The sequence below is a fragment of the Lemur catta genome, chromosome 10 (assembly GCF_020740605.2).
Source record: "Lemur catta isolate mLemCat1 chromosome 10, mLemCat1.pri, whole genome shotgun sequence".
NCBI lineage: Eukaryota > Metazoa > Chordata > Mammalia > Primates > Lemuridae > Lemur > Lemur catta.
Window position 1 is genome coordinate 47,068,728 of NC_059137.1, and position 16,164 is coordinate 47,084,891.

A 16,164-nucleotide genomic window follows, 5' to 3' on the forward strand; every position below is an offset into this window, starting at 1 on the left:
GAAGCAGAGTGAAATGGAACACTGGTTTCCCCGGGGTTTACTGCAGGAGTCTGGGAGCTCAGCCTAAGTCACCAATACTACTCTCAAACCCCACCTGGATCTGGGTTAAGAGCATGGATTCTGTAATCAGACTGCCCAAATTCTTCACATATTAGCTGTGCAACCTTGGACAAGTTAATTTCTTTGTGTCTTAGTGTCCATATATGTGAAATAAAAATGTTAATTAATATTTATCTCACAGAATCATTGAAAAATTAAATGAAATAATACAAAAATTAAATGACACCAAAAGTGACAGACAATAAGTGCTCAATAAGTGTTAGCCATTTTTGTCATCAATATCATCATATTGTCTTCATCACGAACATCATTATGATAGTTATCACTAGGCAGACTGTCTACAGGTTAAAGACTGATCCTGTAGCTGATCAGGATACAGGAGTAATGAGAATTGAGAATTAAGATTATACAAAAAATTGGATATCAGTGATTTTATACAATTCTTTTCCCAAATTTTTTATGTTGTCGTATGATCTTTTCCATGAAAGTTATTTTAATCTGCCTGCTTAGGGCTAGTAAAACAAACACCTAAACAAACAACCTATTACCTTGAGCTAGTGTCTACCCCTTTGTGTGGATCTCCTCCAACCCAGAAGCCAATACCAGGCTCTGTAGAGGAGGAATCTTTTAGCCCTGAAGTCTCATTTTCTATCAATTTCTAGCCTTGCCTTTTCACCACCTATCAGTTGAGGTTCTCTTACTTTGAACTTGGACCATCCTCCTCTTACTGTCTTGCTTTCTTACTGTGTCTCAGCAGAGGCAAGTCATTCAACAAGCTATATGCAACAATATGTGATAGGCAGTATGATCAACACTGAGAATATAGAAATGTACAACACAGCATTTCTACCGTAAGGAGCTCAGAATCTAATGGATCCCCGGGAAGCTTTCCATGATCTGTCAACTTGCAATAACATACTGCCTGTACGCTACCCTGTGGATCACCACTTGCCTGGTCTGTTTTTGCTTTATAGGTATGTCACAGAAACAAGATGTGAGAGTCTATATTATTGATCATCATTAGAAGAGTTACAGTGTACTGAACTGTATATTTGGTCAATTTTAAACAATTTCCATTTAGTTCATTCATATTTATGACTATCATAAAAATAATTTTGACAGTTTGTTTTATGAGGAAGCCAAACTCAGTGTTACAGACTGTTAGACTGAACTGGAAGAGTAATAAAGAATTCTAAATTAGAACTGCCTAGCAATCATAAAGTAAGGGGAGCTTTCCAATTATAGATATTGCCTCCAATTCTACTGTCCATGTTTCCAGCAAATGCAATATTAAAGGCAATTCAAGATGAAGCTCTATAAAGAGGGGAACAGAGAAACTAAAGCTGTTGTGCAAGCCTCAAAGATATTCTGGAAATAAGTAACTCAACTCTTTGGATGTAACTGGTCTCTTCCATCCCAGGTGCCTCCACCAAAGGTTTAGAACTGTCACATCCCATCTTCCATTCATTCCATTTTAGGAAATTGGCTTCATTTACCTCTACTAGGCACTTCTTTTATAGTAAAAAAGTGAAATATCAAACACATTGATATTGTTTATAAGAAGCTTCATCCAATTCCTGATTTAAACACTAACCTCAAATGTAGAAAGGATGATTCAGGCGCTAACCTCAATGATAGAAAAAGGATGATTCAGAGTCATTAAGCAGGGATCCAGCAAAGCACCAAAAATGCAGACAGAAAACAAGTGCAGAGACTGAAGAGTCCTAAATTGGGGCAGATAGGATGTGCAGGGAATAGGGGACAGACTAAGTATAGCCCACATGGTGTCAATCAAAGGTTTTAGATCCCTAAGAATGGTTTGGCTGGAGCTTTGTGGTGCAAATTCTGTCCCCAGTACATGTATATTGTTTTTTTTCTTAATCAAATTAAATTAAATTTAATTTAAACACTCAGCCCAAGAAGAATAGGTTGACTTAAAGGCAAACAGCCCTGGAACGGACTACCTAAGTTTCTGTCCCTTTCTAGCCAGTGGCTTCGGATAAACTATTTAAATATCTGTGCCTCAATTTTCTCATCTGAAAATGGACCTAACAGTGGCACTGACTGCACAGAGCTGTCGTGAGGCTTACTGTTGTGAGTGAGTACAGGTAGATAAGGTAAAGCCCAGCAAGGGCTCATTAATTAGCTATTAGAATCTGAAAGATTATAAGCTTGCAGTTTGCAGCCATGCTTTCCATCACTAGGAGAAAGTCATTCTATGTAGGAAAGAATGAAGTCAACACACAGAGATGACGAGGGAAATAAAAAGTCTCCATTTGTGCATTGGAGTCCTTAACCTTAGTTAACCCTAAGGTTTGCTCTACCCCTGCTCCGGCAATTCATTTACATGAAACAGTGCATTCTTCATTTTTATTAAGATATCTTCAGTTGGGTTTCTGCAAACTGCAGCCTAAGAATTCTGACTTATAAATCCTACTTTGTGACAGACACAGGGCTAAGTTTTGAGTATATACTACATCTTGCAGTTCTCGAGTCTGTTAGAGGCTGGAAAACTGCAACTCTGAGAGCTCTCTGCTCCACTTACCCTGTCAGAAAGGCCGTATTAGCTAGTGGCTAGAGGACACCCTGGAGACACACCTGCTGGCTTTCTTTCTTTCCAGCTGGGTAACCTTGGGAAAGTTACTTAACCTCTAAGGGCTTTCATTTCCTCATCTGTAAAGGCGAGATATTAATAGGACTTACTTCATAGTGTAATGTGAAGATTTAAAGGTAATTATAAGTAAAGCACTTAGCATATACTCAGAACTCTGTAAACATTAGCTATTATTATCATAAAGGCTTTTCCTAATATCCTTTATAAAACTTTCTGTCATTCTCTGACCCCTCATCCAGCTTTAATTTTCTTCTTAGACATATCACACTTGACATAGCAAATATTTATTTACCATATATTGTCAATTACCCTTAACAAGAATGTAAGTTTTTATTTGCTACTTTCCTCAGCACCTACAAAAGTAACTGAGATATAGTAAGTGCCCAATAACCATTTGATGAATGAATAAATGAATTTGTCAATATTCTACAGCTAATTATAATAGTAGCTGAGCTGAACAGGATTCCAGTTTAGGGCTGTTTGAGTCCAAGTCAAACACTTTCCACTACAACCCAACCTGAGATTTCCAAATTTGTAGGTTATTAATATGCAAAGTGTCATTTTGAGTAGGAAAACATCACAACTGGAAATAGTGTGGTGTTAAGGTAAGAACACGGAGTCTGTAGACATGGGTCTTATTAGGTATTATTTATGTGACTACGGGTAAGTCGTTGCATCTCATTAAACTTTATTTCCTCATCTGTAAAATGAGAAGATTAGACAAAATTATTTCTATGATTTCTCTCAGTTCAATTTTTCTGATTGTATTCCACAGAATTAAATGAACCAAATTCATTAGCAAATAGTTTTGTAACATGTAATATTTTTGCATTCAAAGCATTTCTCTCCACATTTTTTCCTTCTATAGCGAATAAAGCTATAAAAGAAATTACAAAGAGAATTTCGTAACAGCTAGTAATCTAATTGCTCTGTAAGCTACATTGATTTTTCTCTCTGAAACTTTCCTCTAAAATCTGAGTTGTTTCAGAGAAATCACTTTTTACCTATTTGGCTATGATGACAAGGGCCGGCATGGCGAATGAGTATTATCACCAGTGACAGAGAGAAGTGTCTGAGGGCAAGGGCAAGCAAAAACTTAACCTGCTCCCAAAGGCCACCAGTCTCCCTTGATTGGCCCCTCCAATGAACTCCTCCTACTCTTAAGACCTTAACATAAAAGAGAACACTGTTAACCATAGCGTATCTAGTTAAGTGTGTCCACCACCAAGAAGTAAAATTATTAAGGGGCCCTAACTTACATTTCTGTATTCTTAATCTATGTCTGGTACAACATAGATTGTACATATTAGGTACCTTGTGAGTAATTAATTAATAATGAATTGTTCTCATCTCTGGGGTTCCGTCTGGCCTACCAACTGAGCACCATTTTCCTTTCTCTTCCATTCTACTTTCAATAATGTTTTATTCTGTTAACTTCTCCTTTGCCTTTCACCTTATGTATAGCTTTAAGCAAAGTTCACTCCTCTGGTCCTGACCACCTTCTCTCTTGTTCCACTTATGTTCCTAGAGAATGAATCTCACCCCTTGTTGATGGCAGCACTGTGCTTGTTTCTGCCTTTTAAATTCCGGTTTTCTAAAGGAAAACATTTTATGTCCCTGATTTTTTTGGCAGGGATGAGAGTGTGGATTCAGTAATTGGTGGTAAAGAGAGATAAATACTGAACATTAACATTAAACTCAATAGTAGTTAAACAGATTTGCTTTTCTATTTTCCATTCCACTAGTTAAATTTCCTTCCATTCTCTTATTTGTCATTGAAAAGCTAAGCAATTCTCTAATTCCCTCATTTTATATCAGCAAAAGATCTATTTCTTGAAAAACAAGAAAAATGTACTCATGCAGTACAAATATGAAGTGATATTTTGATTATACTTGATAAAAGTTATACCTGAACAGCAGAGAAGAAATGAAAAAAAATCTCAATTGTGAGATCTATTAGAACCCAGGATAATTTCTAAAATATTTCAGTATACAAGGCAATAGAGGCCAATGATATTGTTCTATATAGAGGATATTTTTTTGGCGGGGGGAAGGGTTCGGCCTTTAGACAGCCTGCGTGGGCCCATTCCATTTCCAATTTTCTATAATTCCTCATTAGAACTCTTTAACATTGAACTTGTACTATAAATATGTCTTAAAAAATTTTGTTTAAAATAAGCTGACACGGCAAAGTGTGAGAAGAATGTATTTTTGAGAAGGCACTTAAAAAACCAGAAGTTGTGCATTAGCAGAGAAAAAGAATGACATCATATTACTTTAGCAAGCCATACTTTTCTTAAATGCCAGAGAGAACAATAGCATAACAAGTAAAAAATGTACTACAAGTTGGTTGACTAATATCAAATTACTGACTTAATCTAGTTTGAGCAAAGCTTTAACATATTAATTCCAAGTTATGGAAAAAAAGTAAAAAATCACTAATGTTCATTATGTTTCAATAATTACTTCTCATGTTCTTATTGTTCAGATGTATTTAAATAAAGTGAGAAAATTTAAAACTAATTTGGTTAGGAGATTTCATTTCAAAAACTCTCTTCTTTTCTCTTTACAAATTTTGATGTAGGCTAAGACAGAAAATTATTCCTTTAGAAAATGCATATAATTTAATCAGTATATATCCAGTTTTCTCCTAAAATTATTTTGGAAGTATGATGGGTACTTACGCACAATCAGATCAGTATATATCAATCTTGAGAGCTTAATTACAGGAAAATAAGAAATGTTAGAAGCTACTGGATACTATCAGCCTAGTGCTTTGACTATCCTGGTGTGGTTTTCCTATTGTTATTTTTAGAACTAGAGATCTCCCCCAAATATCTCTAGGTTCCATTATAGCCTACTTTATATTTATGAATCCAGCTAAACTACTTTTAAATCTGTCTCATTTTTCAGGCTGCATCTGCTGCATTTTTTAAGCTTTCAAAAGTTTACAACCTTATGTATAAAGAAAAACATCTTTCCTTCTATCTTAAAAACTATTATAAAAGCTAGTTTATCTAGTATTCAGTAAAAGTGCATTTATACAGTGTTCTGTTAACTAGAACTCATTAGTGAGCACTTGTGCCCACATATGGTACCAGAATATTCAGTTGCCAAAGTGACGCCCCTATGGCATTTAGCATTTGAGAAGAGGTAAGAAGTTATCGCTAACATAAATAAATCATTCTTTAAAAACTTGGTGAGTTTTATATGTTATGATTATTATCATACTTGTATGTTCATTTCTGACTTTACTCACAAATAGACTTTTTTGTTGCTCTTTATCAAGTTTCATGGATTCTAAGATCTAGAGAACAAGTCCATACTCTTTGCTATTTTGTAAATACCAATTATCTTGCTGCTCCTACTATTTGCTCTCCTTATCTCTTAGATCTTTTCACACCAGAATGCTAAGTATATGTCTGCTCTACAAACTGTGTATATGCACACATTCTTATCTTTATCTTTGTCTTTTTTCATGAAAGTTTTCACTTTTTGTTATTCTTTTATATCCTGCTTTTATTTCCACATGTCAAGCTCCCATTGTGTTTAAGGAAATCATCCAATGTGGTCTGCAGGAGGGAAAGGGTGAAGAAACAACATTGGGGAGAAAAGAGGATAAGCCTGCTTTGCAGAGTCTGCTTTTTAACCTGTGAGTAAATACACATGTGCATGCCTATAGATTTGGTACTAATTCTTAAGAGAAGTTAGAGCAGGCAAACAAAGTGGAGTCTTGTGTTGAGGCTGTACACACATATGCTTGTGGATTGTATTGTTTTGAGTGAAAAGGCCTCCATTGCTTTGAACTCACATTAGACAATAAAAGGTTATTCTGATCTTAGAAATACAATATAAAACTGATTATACTGGCCTTTAAAAGAAGCTTTGACATTTGTTTTACCTATGTTAGGTCCCATTTCAACTTTAAAACTTATTCAGGGAAACGGTAGCTTGTAACATAATAGTTTATAAAGAAAATTGTTTGTGTATTACATCTGAATTTTTTCTCCTAGTGATTTGTTCAATTAGTAGTGATATAAGGTGGTACTGAATACTTATTTAAAAGACTTTAAGGAAATGTTATTAATTAGTTAGCAAAGATTGACTTGTACATAGTTCCTGGAACTTAGAGTCTTAAGACCTGGATTCAAAACACTGATTTTGCCAATTGCTCTCTGTCATCCTTTGTCAGCTACCTAACTTAGTTTAACCTCAATTTACTCATTAAAATGGAGATTGTGATTCCAATTTGTAGCATTTTTTGTGAGAGTTACATGTGAATGGAGCTTCAACCCTGTCTGGAAGACGAAACTCAGTGATTAGTTTTTCCTCTTCAAACCTGCCAAAGAGATAGTGGGTTGAGGTTTCAAAGCACATTTCAAATGATGAAAACAGATTTTCAAATGACTATGTTTTATATATGCAATAATCATCTTTTCATTACTTCAGAGCAAATAGGATACAAACAAATTCATTATTGTTTTTACTCTGAATAGGAAAGATACTCTCCCATATTATTATTTTACCTTTCAAATTAAAGATATGTTCAAGAAACATTTTCCCCATAATTTCTGTGGTTATATACATTAAATATTCAATAAAAATGCTAAGAAAAAGTTTTTAGCAAAGACGTTTCCAAAAGTTAGAAAGTTCCTTCAAAAGACAAGGGGACGCCAGAGTGGTGGCTCATGCCTATAATCCCAGCACTTTGAGAAGCCAAGGTGGAAGGATCAATTGAGGGCAGGAGTTCCAGACCAACCTGGGCAACACAGCAAGACCCTTGTCTCTACAAAAAGTAAGAAAAATTAGCTGAGTATGGTGATGTCTGCCTGTAGCCCCAGCTACTCAGGAGGCTGAGGCAGAAGGATGGATTGAGCTCAGGAATTTGTGGTTACAGTGAGCTATGATCAGCCACTGAACTCTAGCCTGGGCAACAGAGCTAGACCCTGTCTCTAAAAAAACTTAATTTTAAAACAAAAAAAGACAAAGAGCAGTCAAAACATTCCATGATGTCATAGCATTTCTGCTTTTCCTAAACAAGATTTTCTTTTACTCCCACTCTCAAGTGTAACCTCCTTTTCCCTTATTTTTCCTTTCTACCATTGCCTAAAACCTAATTATAGACTGCGGTTGATGTTTATATTAGATAAATGGAAACAATCATGACTTCATCTTAATTTACATTTTGATCACTTGGTTTTCAGTAAGTTAGAAAATTTATTTGATACTAGAATAAAAATCTTGCTCTTGGACCTGTCTTCAGGGCCTAGCAAAATGCCTGGCAAAACGTTATCGAAGGTAAGGCTGACATGCATCTGCCATGCACTGGTATGATGAGGTTTGTAACATATTAGCACAGTTCTGTATATGGTAACAGACATACAATATATATCAGTATCGATGTAGTTCTGTATGAACAGCTACTGATCCAGTAGCCCCAGTGCCTGTCCTACCTCTCTGGCCCATTACCTGGGACAACCTCCTGTCCCTTGATTCAGCAATTAATGGGATACCTCCTGACAGATCAGGGAATTTTCTAGACCTCACTCCAGAGCTCTGGCTGCCGTCAGCTCTGAGTATCCATATGATACCTAGCTGTGATATATTTTTAATATAATCTTTGACATATTCTGAGTGTTGATTTAGCATTATCTACAAACCTTGATGCAACCAAAGAGGTGAAAATGTACAGCATTCTGAGGAGTACAAGACGAGAAGAGATAAAAATAGAGGGAAGGTGGGAGAGGCAGGGAAGGTGGAAAAGAAACAGGAGGAAAATCTGGTATAAAAAGATTATCACCTGCAGGGATTTATTTTACACGATCACCTTTCTCATTTGCTATCCATTGGAACCATTTCCCTAAGATGGCTAGAAAAAGCTGCTTGAAAAGTATATGGTACGTATCTAGAACCACAGCAATAATTACTATGTTTGCAATGCTGACACCATTGTCTGATAAAATATTGTGCCAAATATTTTCCCTCTTTTGCTCTTTGTGCTGGCTTACTTTGGGTAAAATAACATTCGTGAGATTCATATCTAACCCAGGTGAAATCTTGTTACAATGAACTCCAAGTGTGTGTCTATATTATTTCATTCTGGGATTCCATTGTATTAAATATTGTTGAAAATCTCGTACTTGTGAATCTTCTCTTAACACGGAGATCTCTGTTTTGTTGAAAGGGTATTACACTCTGTAATTTAGAAAGCACTAAGAACCATTGCTGAATGCGTGGCTTGCTTTTGTTTGCATTAGGGCTATTTTGCAAACTGTGCTCTGCTAAAACTCAAAAAAAAGTGAGAGTGGCTTTGATGGTCAAAAATGTTTGGGAAATAGAACACATGTTAGACTATTAAAGGGTCTGAGGAGTCATTAGTTTTAAAATCTTGCTTAACTTTTTTAAACCCCAAATTTCTTGAATTTTTATATCTCTCTCTTCCTCTCCCCTTCTCCCGCTCCCCCCCCCCAATTTTTTTCATGGAACACCTAATGTGAGCTGAATCGGGGTATTCATTTCTGCAATTATTGAGGACCTGTGTTTAGAAATGGGCCAGGCACGTAAAACAATGAAACAATGAAAAATAAGGCACAGTGCTTGTCGCTGAAAGGCCAGTTAGTAGATGCGATACAATGCAAATGATATTACAGCGTTGTTTTGTTTTGTTTTTTAACTGTGGGAAAATAAGAGAAAAAGTAACTTGGCAGGGTAGAAGAGGGATGAGAACCTTGTTTGGGAAGCTTCCCTGGTAATGCTAGTCTCACCGTAAGAATATATTCATGCAAGTATCAGGTATGAGAGATTTAGAAAACAGTCAGCAGGGGGAAAAAGACCCTCTCACACATCCTAGCAACACAAATGCCTCCTACCTCAGGATGTTGGGTATATCAACAGGTCTCCCTTAACGACAGCCAACTTTCATTTCAGATAGTTTCATGGAGAGTAAGTAGTGACCGTAAAGACATTCTGCATTTTTTTCTTTAACACACCTATGTAGACATTCATAATTTGGGTCTCAAGTGGACATCTGCTTAGATCCAGCTCTCTTCTCATAGCTGGACAGGGATTTAAGAAATGTGCCAGGCTCCCTTGGCTATGAACTTGTTTTTTCTTGTATTCAACATGCATACTGGCATGGCCTTTTATTAATAACTAGTCATTCATTGGATGGGGAGTGGGAATGGGTTGGAATCCTTGATGTGGTTCCAAACATTGCTGGCTTTTTCAGCCTTAAAACCAACAGCCCAAAGACATCTGAAGGTCTTTGATGTGTTCTATACAGAACTGAAGACACTAGGTGTGCCATTATGGAGGAAAGGAAATAAACTTGTGTATGTGTCTCTTTCTCCTTTTCAACATAAATGGTGTGCCCTCCACTCTGTTAACCAATTTATATACATTATTTTGTATATACAAATATTTTTATATATGCAAATCTTGTATACATCATACACATTTAATTTTTACACTAAGTGAGGTAGGCATGACAGTATTTTTACTAGTTTTCAAACCCAAAGGACTAAGATGTTGAAAATTCATCCAAGGTAAGTGGCAGAGAGAGAAGAGAAAAGGAGATCCCCTTCATTCCAAAGCCTAAATACATTTTCCACTCACTACAATGCCAGAGGAAGAGGATAACTGAGACATATTTTGTACCACTCTAAAATAACACCATTGCATTCTAATTTAGTGTGCTAGTCTGATGACGAATCCTTTACTTTAGACAGGTTGTCCTAGCACTTTCTTTTTCTGATAGAAGTATGTGGCCATTGTTCAAAATGACTCAAAACAGAGTCCATCATTTCTTTACTTTTCTCCCTTTCTCTAATAAATGCATTCCTTGAAAGAATCAGTCTAATTTCTTTTGAATAAGGAATGGGTGACTAGCATTTAGGGCAGTACTCAGAACTCTTCAATAGCTACCCTGGTACCCTTGGGAAAGACCCGTGGTTTTTTTGGTATCTTATAACTCTCTCTTTCTCTGTAGTGCGAGCACATGCACACACACACACAAAGGGGTAGGCTTTTCAGAAACTTCAGTTAGTTAAAGTTGACCTTTAAATATTTCTAGTTCTTGAGAAAAGTTTCATAATGGAAAATATTTTGTTCAGAATAGTGACTGATTGACAGGCAAGAGCTGTCTTTGATTCCTAAGGTTTTTTAAAGGTACTAACAACATGATGCAGGTAATTAAACAAAATAAATAAAAGTTAAGTTAAAATAGGCAATGTTTTCAAGTGGATATTAAAAAAAACAAAACTTGACATGAGAGGAATGACACAAGAAATAGGATTTAGAGGCAAGTAAGATATATAAGTGTTTCTTAAACAGGAGAATTTGAGAATTTGATGAACACCATGAATTCTCTTTCAAGAAAAATAGACATATTATATAGTTACATTCTATAGTCAGTGGATTGTCAGTTCCTGAAACTCACCCATAGACCCCAAGAGGAAGCTCTGATGTGGTCCTGAAGACCTTGAAGAAAAATAGAAATTGTCCAGAATGAAGGGTAAAGGCGATATGATTTTTCAAGGTGCTCTCATCTCTATTAATCTATGATTCTAATGGCCCAATTTAAAATGTTGCCCTAAAAACCTTGCCCTGAGAATCCTGTTTCCTATTTTCCTTCATAAAAATTTCAGAAGTATTAGTAATCTGAATATTTCTGCTTTTCTCCAGCAAGAAAATCCAGGCTACTAAAACCACAGACCAGGCAATATTTATATGAACTCTGGAATTTCTCCAGCACCTTCCAAATGCTAGTGTGCATATTCAGATTCAGTAGGTCTGGGATGGGACCCAGGATTTTGCATTTCTAACAAGTTCCTAGGTGGTGCTGATGCTGATGTTCTATGGAGCATACTTACTGAGTTGTAAGACTCTAAGTAGTAGACCCAGTTCTATACCTCTACTGCAAAGCACTTCAGTGCAGCCCCTTCAGCTTCCTCTCATATGTATCCTTGTTCTACTCCATCTCACCACTCAGCTAAAGCCTAAACTCACACAAACAGGAAGCCATCACCAGGGTGTTGGGTAAGAGAGAGTAAACTGACTTTTTTGCTTAGAATAAAACTAAGAGTGATTGGGATTTGGTATTAAATAGTTCTCTATCTACTTCTGTGGTGGTTAACATTTTGATGTGTCTATAAGTTGTGAAGTGGGTTATAAGTAATGCGTATGAATAATTTATCTCTTTAAATTAGAGCAAATTTAAGGTTATTAAAAACATTGCTTTCACTTGCTCCAGTGTGTGTTGGAGTTGAGAATTCCCATTCTCCCTTATAAGTACTGACATCCTTTGATTCTTCAAAATATGAATGATTCAAAGATGAACAATACCATTGATCAGAAAGACAGATTTATCTCTGAGCCAGAGATTAACTTTCTGTATGTTAACAACTCGTGAGTTTTTTTTTAAGCAGCTGATGTTGTTGGTTACATTTTCAGTTAAAAAAAGTTTCGTGACAGTTACTAAAATGAGGGCTGAATAGGTGGGTTGAAAAATTCTGGAAGCTGGTTTAGCATTTAATAAATTTATGTGTGCCTAAAGCAATTGTACAATCCAAGAATATGTCATTCATTTTTAAGGGAATGAAAATCATGGTTTTCTATAAATGTTTTTATAAAAAATCATACAAGGAACAAAACAGACTATAGCTAATTTTTTCATATTCAATTTTTTTATAATCTAAATATTTCTTTTACTATTAATATTTCAACTTTATGGAAGTTAGGTGAAATAAAAACCTCTGTTTTTGACTAAATCTTTAAAGAAAATAACGTTACCATTCAAAATAACATTCTAAACATTCTAAACATAAAAGATACAATGTCATATAACATTTTAAGCTTGTTCCTTTTTTTACCTACAATATTTATTTTGAAAAGCATGGCATTGTTTCTGTGGGAAATATTCATTTCTCCCCTTTCTACCTGCACCAAAAATGCTTCCTTCTCACCTCTCTCTTCATAGCTAGAACTATATTATTTGAAAGCAGCAAGCATGAAATTTCAGCTATAAAAAAGTGCCTACAAATGGAACATAATCCACTTAAATTCTTAAAGTGTTAAAGATTGTATAAGGATAAAAGGGGAATCACAAATAATTTTTAAATTATTTCAGTGTTTTATTTACCATTGTTATGTTCTATTTATTTCATTTGTTATTCTTAATTACAAAACATTTCAAAATAATGTCAGATATTCACATACCATCTAGTTTTAATAGATATCAATATTTTGCATAGATATCTGTTGTGTTGTCTTTTTAGCAAGGTTTTTCACTAAAAAGAAAATATTAAAAATATTTGTCAATGTCATCAGAGGTAAATCACTTAAACTGAAATTATCTGCTAACTGAAGGATGACAGAAGGCCTCTAAAAAATTCTTTCCCACACTTCTTGTACCACTTTAATGTTTAAAAATAATACTAATAATAGTCACCATGATCTGGATTTGCTTATGTGGGAAAAAAGTCTAAATAAGTAAATTAAAAATGAAATAGAAGGCATATTTTCCATATTTTCTGTTAATGATTTGTTTTGTAGTTATTGTAAATATTTATTTTTGAAAAAAGTAAAAGCCATTTTGACTTTTCCTGTCCTGCGCTTCATTTGTGTGTGTGTGACATATATATATATATATATTATATATATAATATACTCGCACATGCACACATACATATATCTCAAATATATATATTTAAGTTTTAAATGAAATAAAGATTCTATTCTACTCTTTTCTGAAAGTCCTTGATTGCCAGTGGATGTGTAAAGATGTGATAAGTAACACAGAACAAGTTTTAAAGTGCAGAAATTATTAATCACTAAAACAATAAATTAACCTTTGGAAGTAATATATTTGGAAGTAATTTAGATGCTGGGAGAAATTTTGGGTTATTTGTTCATTTTTAGGAACTAGAAAGTGGGTAGTGGTTCATCTTTGCCTTGCAGGTAAAGATTGAGAAGGAAATTCTCAAATTTCAGACAATGCTGTCCTTATGATGAAGTAAATTGGAACAGAGAGTTGTATGTGAAGTACCCTGGGCAAGCCCCTTTGATAGTTTAAGCTGCCGATGCCTGTGTGGTTTGCGATGTGGGCCATTTATGGCTGTGTTCTGTTAACTCTGGGTTTACTGTGATAGTATGTGTTTTTGTCTCAGGGCAAATAGTTTGTTTGCCTCAGTTGAAGTTTAAAAAATAATTGTTTCTATGGGCTTAAGATAGGTTTATTTTGGATTGATATTTACTATTTGAGGTGAATTATCCCTTTCTTGGCTCTTTTGTATTTATCATATTATGATACATAATTTTGGTTAAGCAATTATATAATCTTTTCTATATTATTTTGGGCTTCTGTATAAAAGCTTAAAAATATGTTCCACAAATGAAATGCTTATACTTGTTTATTCAAATTTCTTTTTCTATTGGACTTTGGACAAAGTCTTGCCTAGTAGAACTCACATATAATGAAACCTTTTTACCCACAGAATGATGATGTTTAAAACAGCTATTTAAGTTTGATGATATTATGTTTTCCATGATAAATTTAGAGTAATTATTTTTCACTTCAAAGAATGCTTTAAATTTTGAGTTTTCTATGACTAGTTTTCATTAACTGCATTTTTAAAAAGCACTTGGCCCTTTTTAAGGTTCTCAGTCTTTCACATCTTAAGGCACATTTTTCTTGATTTGCAAAATATTTGCTTTTTTCTTTACACTATGAATATAAATTTCAAAAATTCATTTTTCAAACTTTTCAGTAATATTTTAATAGCAAGAACCTGGTTAATTTTTGTTCCTTATTTCTTGGTCAAGGTAGTTAAGATGGTTTGAGATTTCTCAGTTCTTTAAAATGGAGTTCACCAATTCAACCTGTTCCAAGCTGAGGTGTAATGATTCCTAGCTGTTGTTTACTTAATACTATTAACCATTAAATGCTACTGACCTCTTCACTCAAAACATATACTTAAGTGTAGGAAATAGTACAAACATACTTTATTCAACCGTACTTTATACAGAAAATTTTAAACTTGAATCTTTTATATAGTCCTTGAGCTCAAGGGCTCATGCAAATGCAATTTATGTAATAAATCAACTGCATTTGACTTATCTTTTCACCAGTTGGCTAAGGAAATGAGTACCAGTTTACTAGGGAACATGTGATTAATATTTTTCATTTTGGTTGAATAAATGATTTTTTACATGGAGATATATTTCACCTTCGATAAAATACCACAACGAACCTTGCTTCATCCCTACCACCTGTAAGAATTTTCTTGGTGGTAATTAGACTGACCTTTGCCAAAAGTTAATTAAATTCACACAGATAAATGCAGTTTTCCCCCTCCTACATCCACAAGAATGGCGCTATGCTGACCTTGCAGAGGACATAGGTGAGTAGGAACGCCTGGCTAGGTCATTTGATCAGATCACTCTATCAGGTAGTGCTCAGTATTTACTTGCAAACTTCCAGAGATGGTCAACTTATAGCCTGTCTTCAAGGAATTTACAGCCAAGTGGAAAGGATTAGGAAAGCATAAATCTCTCTGCTTGTATACTACAAAACTGCACATGAATCCACAGAGTACAATAAAAATAACTAATGTGTGTAGAGATGGCCCGCTGCATTTCACAAGACGCTCTCAACCAGAGTAAGGGCCAGTAGAAAGGTTCACAGCGCCCAAGCTGTCTAAAAGAGGACGAAATCAAATCTGGGCACGGGTAGGCACCTAGAAAAATTTCGTGGAGATGGCATCTGAGATAGGCCTCGAAGCACAGACAGGATTGCCGATACAAGAGGTCACTCCAGATGGAGGGACACCCTCTCTTGCCCAAATGCCAGTTGTACCATGGGGCCCGTGCTACCCGACACGTTTTTAGAAGACCCCTGCAAATGCAGGGGCCCAACCTAGGAGGCACTTCCGCTGCTCAGTTTGCTGAGTTTGGCTCGGGAGGGCGCGCCCGGGAGCTCCGGCTCACGCAGGTGGGCACTCTCTCCCTCAGCTCCGACTCTGGGCGACACGCTCCCAGCCGCAAAAGGCCGCCGCGACTAACGCGAGTGCAGTGGCTGCCGCTTCCCCCGCCAAATTCCGGCACTCGGGGGCTGCGAGGCGGTGGAGAGCCCTGGGTCCCGCCCCGGCCTGAGGAAGGAGGCGCAGCCCGGCCGCTCCAGTTCCCCGGTCCCGGCGCTTCTTTCCTCCCCCTCTTCTCCGCGGCGGCGGCGGCGGCGGCGGCGGCGGCGGCGGGAGCCGGGGGACGGGCGAGGGGCGGAGCCGGGGCGGAGTCGCGGCGCGGGCGGCCCCGGCGGCGGCAGGTGTGGATGGCGCGGAGGTGCGGACCGTCCACTCCCGCCCGCCCTTGCCGGGAACCTGGGCTGGGAGCTCGGAGCCGGGTACGGCCTCCCAGGAGGAGCTTCGCGAGCGGCTTCGACCTGCGCATAACTTGGGGCGCGGCCAGGAGCGCGCAGGTTCCACGTCCGGCGCCTG